The sequence below is a fragment of the Ricinus communis genome, chromosome 9 (genome assembly GCF_019578655.1).
Source record: "Ricinus communis isolate WT05 ecotype wild-type chromosome 9, ASM1957865v1, whole genome shotgun sequence".
In the NCBI taxonomy this organism is placed as follows: domain Eukaryota; kingdom Viridiplantae; phylum Streptophyta; class Magnoliopsida; order Malpighiales; family Euphorbiaceae; genus Ricinus; species Ricinus communis.
In genome coordinates this window covers 19,116,714-19,126,725 of record NC_063264.1, presented here as the reverse complement: position 1 = coordinate 19,126,725, position 10,012 = coordinate 19,116,714, and the positions used below count along the sequence as shown (strand labels likewise).

Here is a 10,012-nt window from a genome sequence, read left to right as displayed (position 1 = left end):
TTAATACTGAAAGCAAGAAGAATACAAAACTAACTCAAACAATCCAATAATATAATATTAAGCCAACATAGTAAAGAAATCCCAATGGATTTAATCAGTCTAGCTAAACATGTTCATGTTCAAAACAATCTAGGAAATCAATTACAATGAAAAAATAATGAAAAAAAACATGTACACCCTTTTCTCTCGAATTGGATGAACAGCTCCAAATCTGGATCTACACTTTGATTAATCTCCCAAATTGCCTCTTGAGTTGCTCCACTACTGTTTTGCACTCGGAACCTTGCAATTCCGGGATTCTTCCTCCCTACAACTCTCTCTCGCACTCAATACTGTGCAGAAACTGAACCAGCCGCCAGGGCTCTATGTCACTCCTCCTCCCTCTTTTTTCTCTTTTTCCTTATATATTTAATTCAGCAGTAGTGGTCAGTAGTCTTGCAGTCAATTTCTGTTGGAGTTCAGCCGTCTTTGGCTATGAAACTATGGATCTCACTAACTAGGGTTTCACCACGGTCGTGTTACCCCCCGTGCTAGCCACCACTGGCCGTGCTGGAGGCCGTGGTGGCTACGGAAACCGTGCTCAAACCATTGTTTTGAAGACCAAGTTTCGATGGCTGGTCACGGCCATAGTCCAGGCCATGATGGTCAGCACGGCCTTGACTCAGGCCGTGCTTAATGTGTGCAACGTGGGCTCTTGTCCGATCTTGATAATTCTCGTCCGTTTCTGCACGTATTGATCTATAATTGCTTAAACACCGATGACGGTCCTATAAATGCTCCTGAAATGCAAAAGAAGATAAAACACGGGTGATCTGGAAATAAAAGCACAATAATTGCTAAGAACATACGCAATAATATGCAAGCAAATATGTGTAAAACTATGCACATCAAATTACCCCACACTGAAGCTATTGCTTGTCCTCAAGCAATTAACAACTCACGTCATAAAACTGAAGTTAGCAATTCCTTACAGTTTATGCCCCTAGTCCACAACAGATAGTATCTGACACATCTCAAAGGATACTCAATCCTAAATCAAATTGCAAATCATTAACAGAGAATGGAAATAATATTAATGCATGAATAACTTAAATGACAACTCAATACAAACATCACGAACCAGTGCCTCAGTGGGATCAGTCAAGTCGCTCAAAGTGTATATTAGGTGAATAACAAATCCCTCAAAACAAATGCACAAGACCCGCTCACCATAAGCTTGCTCATAAATCATATCTTCGCTACTGTGAACAAGTAAATACCAAAATCAAAGGGTCTTTACCAAGGTTATAATGGGGCTAAGGTAAAGGTACAAAGATTTGGACAGAAGTGAAAATGCTGGAATTCGTGTGGTAAACAATAGTATATGCTCAAAGGATTAAATGCCTAAGATCACAAAAAGAATCATTCACTAAAATCCCTACTTCATAAAATAACGCTCGCAAATGCTCTAAATCCAATAAAGAGATAAATAATTAAAGAATCTTGTTTATTATATATATTTTTTCTTCTTTTTTTTTTGAACTAGCAGCTTATTAGCGACCGCTGCATACAACTCGAATAAACATAAAGAATAACAAATACAAATTGGATCAAAGGGAGCATTTAAAATATAAAAAAGATTTAGTGAATTTACCAACATAGCAACTGGCATTTTAATCCCAAATAAAGTTGAACAAATCACAGAAAGAGATTCCAGCATAAGGGTAAAGGAAAGATAAATGTAAAGAATGGTATAATTTAAGTGTATAGGTATAGATTATGAAGAAAAGGTTAAGGCTCAAAACTGGCTAACTAATGGAAACATAAGGTGATAGGCTTTTGGTCAAATGTGGTGAATCCTAAATCGCCCAAATCATCTCATGGTATTCACAATATTCATGTAACTTCAACACGCATTACAAAGCAAAGTCAAGTACAATGCACACTCAAACAAGAAATATAAAGAGCATAAGTATAATGAATGCTCAACAGGCTCAAAATCTCACTTTGAGTTGTGGTATTAGGTGCAATTGTTTCACAACATCATTAATTGAATTATTACTTAAGAAACACATGCATATGACATTATCAATGTTCTAAGTTAAAATTCGACAATTTGAAAAATAATTAAATAACACCAGTTTAACCCGGCAGGGTTGATGAGTAAAACACCATCAATTGTTTTCCAAGGACAATGAACAACAAAGAAAAGTAACTACAATTCTATAAATCAAGTCATCAATCAGCTCAAAAATAGCATACTCAAGTGCATAAAAACACAGTGTTCTAACATTCTAACAATACACAACACCTAGTGATAGCAATTTTAGATATATCTAAGAATCATATGAGAGAGTAGGATTATAAGGTTTACCCACAACCACCCCACACTTGAAAAACACACTGTCCTCAATGTAAAATATTGTAGAAACCCCGCATGGGATGCTCAACTAAGAGAACAAAGGCAATACAATCCAAGTGCATAACATGTATGAAAAATAAAGTAAATAAATGCAGAAAAATAAAAAGATCTAGGGGACTGCCCTGATCATCCATCGAGGCTGATGTTGTGGAAATTCAGTGCCTCCTCGGTAGAATCTAAAAATAATAAAATAAAGAAATAAAATCGAAACTGAAACAAAAATTAAACAAAATATGAAAACTAAAACTAATAAAATGTTTCAAAACAAAAGGTTAAAATATTAGAAATTAAAGATAAAAATTGGGGTGCCTCCCAAAAGCGCTTCTTTTTGATATGATGAGTCTTCTTAGCTGGACTCAGGGTGAAAGGCAACTGGGCGTGATCGACAACCATCCATCCTTCTTCCAAGCAAATGGCTTCAAGTATCCGCTTAGAGGACTAATCGTCAAATTCCTCTTCCCGACTATCAAACAAGCTGCCAGTATGATGGGCAAAACTCGCTCCTCGTATAATTGCACGTAGTCATGATGCTCTAGGGGCTCTTCCAATTTGAAAGCTGAAGTTTCACTAATTGGAAGGATCGACGGTTGGGCAATTTCTTCAGGAACGTCGATGGTTTTCTCTAGTCCTTGGCTTGGTTCACTTGCTAGAAGAAACTCGAGCTCCTTCAAGACTTCTTCATTGGATAACTCATGCTCATCTTCCATCATCGAAGGGACTTGTGGAAAATCCACCAAAAGTTCCTCTAACTGCAACTCAACATCATCAACTGTACGTTCTTGTTGATAGTCTTTCAAAGGAATCATGTTCACCTCTTCCTTTTCTGGTTCCATCTCCATGTTCAAGAAATCGTCCTGCATAGAAGCATCATTGTCAAACATAGTAGATAAACCAGAAAAATTCTCACCTGAACGCAAAGTGACGGCGTTCAAGTGTTTCTCGGATTCAGTAGCGTTTGATGGAGTTCCCAATTGCTCTTCAGCTAGTAACTTGAAGATCAAGCCTACTTGATGCTCTATGTTCTTAATGGAGGCTTGTTGACTTTCAAGTACCCTCTCTGTTTGTTGGAATCTATCATCAAGACTTATAATGAACCTCGTCATCAGCTCCTCTGACACTAACTCTTCATCTTGAGTTGAAGGTGCAAGATTAGGCTGCTGATGTGGTTGTTGATATTCTGGTGGTTCTGGGCCATCTAAGCTCCATCCAAAAGGTGAATGAGTGCTCCACTCTTGATTGTAGGTGCTTCCATACGAGTCATGATGAGCATAGTTTTACACATATTTGCTTGCATATTATTGCGTATGTTCTTAGCAATTATTGTGCTTTTATTCCCAGATCACCCGTGTTTTATGTTCTTTTGCATTTCAGGAACATTTATAGGACCATCATCGGTGTTTAAGCAATTATAGATCAATACGTGCAGAAACGGACGAGAATTCATCAAGATCGGACAAGAGCCCGCGTTGCACACATTGAGCACGGCCTGAGTCAAGGCCGTGCTAACCATCACGGCCTGAGTCAAGGCCGTGCTGACCATCACGGCCTAAACTCTGGCTGTGACCAACCATCAAAACTTGGTCTTCAAAACAATAGTTTGGGCACGGTTTCCGTAGCCACCACGGCCTTCAGCACGGCCCGTGGTGGATAACACGGGGAGCAACACGGCCTGTGGTAGCCAACACGGGGAGAAACACGGCCGTGGTGAAACCCTACTTCGTGAGATCCACGGTTCGGCCGGCATGGATTCGGCCGTCGACCAAAGACGGCCTTGACCACGGCCGTGCTGAGTTAAATATATAAGAAAAATTCATTATTCTTAGAAAAGAAGGGAGGGAAAAAAGAGTGACATTGAGCCCTAGTGGCTGGTTCGGTTTCTGCACAATACTGAGTGCGAAAGAGAGTTGCAGTGAGTAAGAATCCCGGAATCGTAAGATTCCGAGTGCAAAACAGTAGTGGAGCAATTCAAGAGGCAGTTTGGGAGATTAATCAAAGTGTAGATCTAGATTTGGAGCTGTTCATCCAATTCGAGAGAAAAGGGTGTACATGTTTTATTTTCATTATTCTTTCATTGTAATTGATTTCCTAGATTGTTTTAAACATGAACATGTTTAGCTAAATTGATTAAATCCATTGGGATTTCTTTGCTATGTTGGTTTGATATTATATTGTTGGATTGTTTGAGTTGGTTTTGTATTCTTCTTGTTTTCAGTGTTAATAAGATTATGCATTATTCATGAGACGTTGTGAATTATGATGTTTAGATTGCTTTATGAGATTGAGAAATTCGTTTGGCAATTGGAACTTTGAATAACAAGAACTGGTTAATAATCGCTTAGACATAAGGATAATTAACTAGCCGGATTAAGAATTAATAAAGCTTAATAGAGGCGGATTAAAGCTTAATGCTAATTTAAGAATCAATCGTTAGGAAGAGATTCCAACTTTAGGTTATTAGGTTTAGGAATTCGGTTATCGAGAGAGAGAAACCGAATTCGGTTAAGAATTCGTCCACGGGTAGCATAATTAGACTCACCGATCCTTTATCTTTTATTTGATTGCCAACTAGTTTAGATTCCCTTTGGGTTTGTCTTCTTGTCTTGATTATTTCACTTATCAATTACTCCTGCATCTCCCTTAGAACTTAGCTCGTAGTTAATAGTTAGTTTAGAATTTATTCATCATCCATTTTAGGTTAATATAACAAAGAACAAAGAAGTAACTCTGGGCTTTCGCTTTCCCGAGGAATACGACCTTGATACTCGCCATTAGTGCTAGACTGCATCGATAGGTACACTGCCTTAGATTGTAGCTAACACAAGTAGCATCCATCAAGTCATTTGGCCAACTTCCCGTATAATTCACCTGTTCATAGTTATAAGAACAATGAGCAACATCACTATACAATGGACAATCATTACTCAAATTTAAACCATAACAAAATTCACAAAAAACTTGAGATGAAAGGATAGGAGTGGAGAGTTCATCGGTAGCCCTGCAAAACGATTCCACTCGACCTTCTAAAGATGCATGGGTATCCCAATTTTTAGCACTCTCTTGGTTCTTAATCCCATTTTCCAACGCATCATACAAAGAGTTTGAATTTAACATTGAACCTCCTTATTATTCACTACCTGAATCATAAACTTAACTAAATAAATATATACATAAAAAATAGAAATAAAATAAAATAAAAATGGCTAAATTAACAAATAGCAAATTTCACTCTAGGTTTCAAACATTCCCCGGCAATGGCGCTAAAAACTTGATAGGCTAAATATGTTAGCTACAATCTAAGGCAGTGTACCTATCGATGCAGTCTAGCACTAATGGCGAGTATCAAGGTCGTATTCCTCGGGAAAGTGAAAGCCTAGAGTTACTTCTTTGTTCTTTGTTATATTAACCTAAGATGAATGATGAATAATTTCTAAACTAACTAATAGCTACAAGCTAAATTCTAAGAGAGATGCAGGAATGAATGGATAAATGAAATAACCAAGACAAGAAGGCAAACGCAAAGGGAACCTAAACTAGTTGGTAATCAAACAAAAGATAAAGGATTGATGAATCCAATTATGCTACCCGTCGATGAATTCTTAATTGAATTCGGTTTCTCTCTCTCGATAACTGAATTCCTAAACCTAATAACCTAAGGTTGGAATCTCTTCCTAATGATTGATTTTTAAATTAGCATTAAGGTTTAATCTGCCTGTATTAAACTTTGTTAATTCTTAATCCGGCTCTTGTTAAGGAATTGCTAGCATAGTAAATAGGTTGGAACTTTTTATCAAACCTCTGTCCAAGTACAACTCCAACTGCATAATCATTAGCATCGCACAATAGTTCAAAGGGCAGCCCCCAATCAGGCGAAGCCATTATAGGAGCTGTGGTCAAAAGTTTCTTTAATAACTCAAAAGAAGACAAACACACATCACAAAAAATGAAAGGTGCATCCTTAACTAGTAATTGAGTAAGAGGCCTAGCAATTTCAGAGAAATTTCTAATAAATCTTCTATAGAACTCAGCATGGCCTAAAGAACTCCTAACAGCCTTAACAGAACTGGGGGGGTGGTCGCTTAGATATTATTTCTATTTTAGCTGTATCGACTTCCATCCCTCCATGTGAAATCTGATGCCCTAAACCAATTCCCTCTCTCACCATAAAATGACACTTTTCCTAATTTAGCATAAAGTTAGCCTCAATGCACCTAGCTAACATGCGTTCTAGATTTGCCAAACAATGAGAAAATGAATTACCAAAAATAGAAAAGTCATCCATAAATACCTCCATCGACTCCTCAATCATATTATAAAAAATGGCCATCATACACCACTAAAAAGTAGCTGGCGCATTGCATAAACCAAAAGGCATCCGTCTATAAGCAAATATCCCGTAGAGGCAGGTGAAAGTTGTCTTCTCTTAGTCTTCAGGTGTAACTGGGATCTGAAAATATCCTGAAAAACATCAAGGAAACAGTAAAACATATGTCCTGCCAATCTTTCTAACATCTGATCAATGAAAGGAAGAGGGAAGTGATCCTTTCGAGTTGCATCATTAAGCCTCCTGTAATTAATGCAAACTCGGAATCCCATAACCATCCGTGTAGGTATCAGCTCATCCTGCTCATTGTGAATTACTGTGTTGCCTCCTTTCTTCGGTACAACCTGCACAGGGCTCATACAAGAACTGTCAGAAATAGGATAAATCAATCCTACTTCAAGGAGCTTAATTACCTCCTTTTTTACTACTTCTCTCATGTTCAGGTTAAGCCGCCTCTGTGGCTGAACTACTACTCTATGGCTATCCTCTATAAGAATCTTGTGAGAACAGAGACTAGGGTTGATCCCGGGAAAATCAGCAATCTTGTAGGCAAAGTCCTTCTTATACCTCTTTAGTGCATCTAGAGTTTTTGCTTACTCATCAGGTGTCAAATCTGCTGCAATAATCACCTCCAACTTTTCTTCCTCATCCAAGAATCCATAGCTTAAGTGCTTAGGTAGCTCCTTCAATTCTAAGGCTGGGGGGTCCTCGGAAGAAGACTTCACTTTCTGCACTTCTGACCTGTCAAGAGAAAGAAAAGGATCAGTAGAACAGCTAGGCTCAGTAGCCAACAAACTAGCGAGCTGCTCCAACACTTGCTCGTTGGACAGCTGCTCCAACACTTGCTCGTTGGATAGCTCCTCCTCCTGTCCTTGCAAAGCTACCTGCAAAGGATCATCAAGCAATATTTCCTATAAATGAGACTCAACCAAATCATCCAGAATATCAATAGAAAACCCAACATCATCATGGTATAAAGAGTGTCTCATAGTAGTAGCTAGGTCGAACGTAATGGTCTCATCGTCTACCCTAAGTTAAAGCTTTCCATCACAAACATCTATTACAGCCCTAGATGTTGTAAGAAAGGGTCTACCTAGGATCAAAGGCACAGTACTCTCACCTTCCATATCCATAACTACAAAATCCACAGGAAAAATAAACTTATTTACCTTAACAAGCACATCTTCAATAATTCTCCTAGGAATCTTAACAGTCCTATCAGCTAACTGAATGCTCATCCTAGTGGGCTTAAGTTCACTCAAACCTAACTTATCAAATAGACTAGTGGGCATCAAATTTATACTAGCTCCTAAATCAGCTAATGCACCACTAATAGGTAAATCGCCAATGATACAGGGAACAATAAAACTCCCTGGATCTCTCCTTTTGAGTGGCAGCTTGTTCTGAAGAATAGTCAAACACTCGTCATTCAGAGTTACTAGTCCTAAATCCTCTAGCTTCCTTTTGTTACTCAAGATTTTTTTTAAGAACTTTGCATACTTCGGCATCTGCGAAATAGCTTCAACAAAAGGTAGGTTAATATGCAGATCAAGAAAATTACCAAACTGCTTATCAACCTTCTCCTGCTTAAGTCGAGTAGGGTAGGGGACTGGTGGCTGGTACTCTCTCACAAGGCTCTTCTACCTGTCTTCCACCTTTTCTTCTTCCATTGTCTGAGGCTCTGGCTCCTTCCTAGCTGGCTTATCCTACATGAAAACATCATCATCATCAGCTAATGGTAGAGAGCTAGATAATTGCTTACCTGATCGCAAGGTGACAGCTTTGCAATGCTCGTTTGACTCTGTTGTGCTGGGGAGCGATCCTTGTGCCCTCTCAGACAACATCTTAGAAATCTGCCCAATTTGACTCTCTAAATTCTGGATGGACGCCTGCTGATTTCTAAGAGCATTGTCTGTTTGCTGGAATCTCGTCTTAGTCGACGTGAAAAACTTCATCATCAGCTCCTCTAAGTTAGATTTCTTCTTGGCTGGTGGAGGGAGCTATGATGGTATAGCTTGCTACTATTGTTGTGGTGGCTGTTGATGTAGTCTCTAAAAGCCTGGTGGACCCTGGGCGTTGTTATTTCTCCACCCGAAATTTGGATGATTAAGCCAGCCAGGGTTGTATGTGTTGTTCTACTGTCTAGGTGCATTACCATGTAGTCTACATGTTTAATGTCAGCAGAAACAATAGAAGATGAAGAATTAGTACTCGAAGCAAACATACCTCCAGCATTACAGACAAAACTCGCAGCTGATTTGGGCTGCATGAACCAGCATCTGAAGCTGGTCTAACTTCTTGGTCAAAAGCTTCACTTGAGCTGCCAAGGCTGTTGTGGAGTCCAAATGATTGACCACTCCCTGCCTCACTAGTCGACTCTTAGAAGACTGCCACTGATAATTGTTCATGGCCATCTTTTCTATTAAGTTCTGAGCCTTCTTGGGCGTCTTACTGTTCAGCGCCCCTTCTGCTGCTGCATCAACCATTTGTCTAGTAGCAAGGTCCAAACCACTATAAAATGTCTGAACCTGCATCCAGACTGGTAGACCGTGGTGTGGACAACATCTCAACAAGTCCTTGTATCTCTCCCAGGCATCATACATGCTCTCATCTTCCATTTACATAAAACAAGAAATGTCATTCCTTAATTTAGCAGTCTTAGCTGTAGGAGAGTACTTGTAGAGAAATTTCTCATCCAATGATCTCCATATCGTGATAGTGTTGGTTAGGAGCGACTGCAACCATCTTTTCGCTCTGTCCCTCAGAGAGAAAGGAAACAGCCTCAACCGAATGGCATCATCAGTTGTTCCATTTATCTTGAAGGTGTCACAGATCTTTAAGAAGTAGGTGATGTGAGCGTTTGGGTCCTTGCTCGGTAGTCCCCCAAATTATTCACTGTTTTGCACCATCTGTATCACATTTGGCTTCATTTCAAAATTGTTGGCTGCCACAGGTGGTTGCAATATACTCGTCTGTGTCCCCTCAAGAAAAGATCTAGCAAACTCGTACATAGTTCTGGCTTCATCCGCAGCCCGATTGTTGTCCCCCATCCTTGCTGGTCTATTCACAATGGCTTCAAACTCTATCCGTGCCTCCTCTTCTTCTTGCATACACTTCCTCAACAAATGGAGGGATCACTCTGGTTCAGCAAGAGGGTCTACAGTAGTAGGATTAGAGCTCCTGGTCATAAACTATGTGAAATATATAAATAACAACCAAAGAACACAAGGATAGATAAAAATGGCTAGATTAACAAAAAAAACATAAATTCACTCTAATTCACATAAAAA

General features: G+C 39.2%; 1 non-coding gene across 1 annotated transcript; it reads left to right on the top strand.

The window, feature by feature from the left end:
* The first annotated feature begins 9,266 nt into the window (after positions 1-9,266).
* On the top strand, positions 9,267-9,373 carry LOC112535023. The gene has a single exon (XR_003079229.2). It is a non-coding gene; the product is annotated as a small nucleolar RNA R71 (small nucleolar RNA).
* The last annotated feature ends 639 nt before the right edge of the window (positions 9,374-10,012 follow it).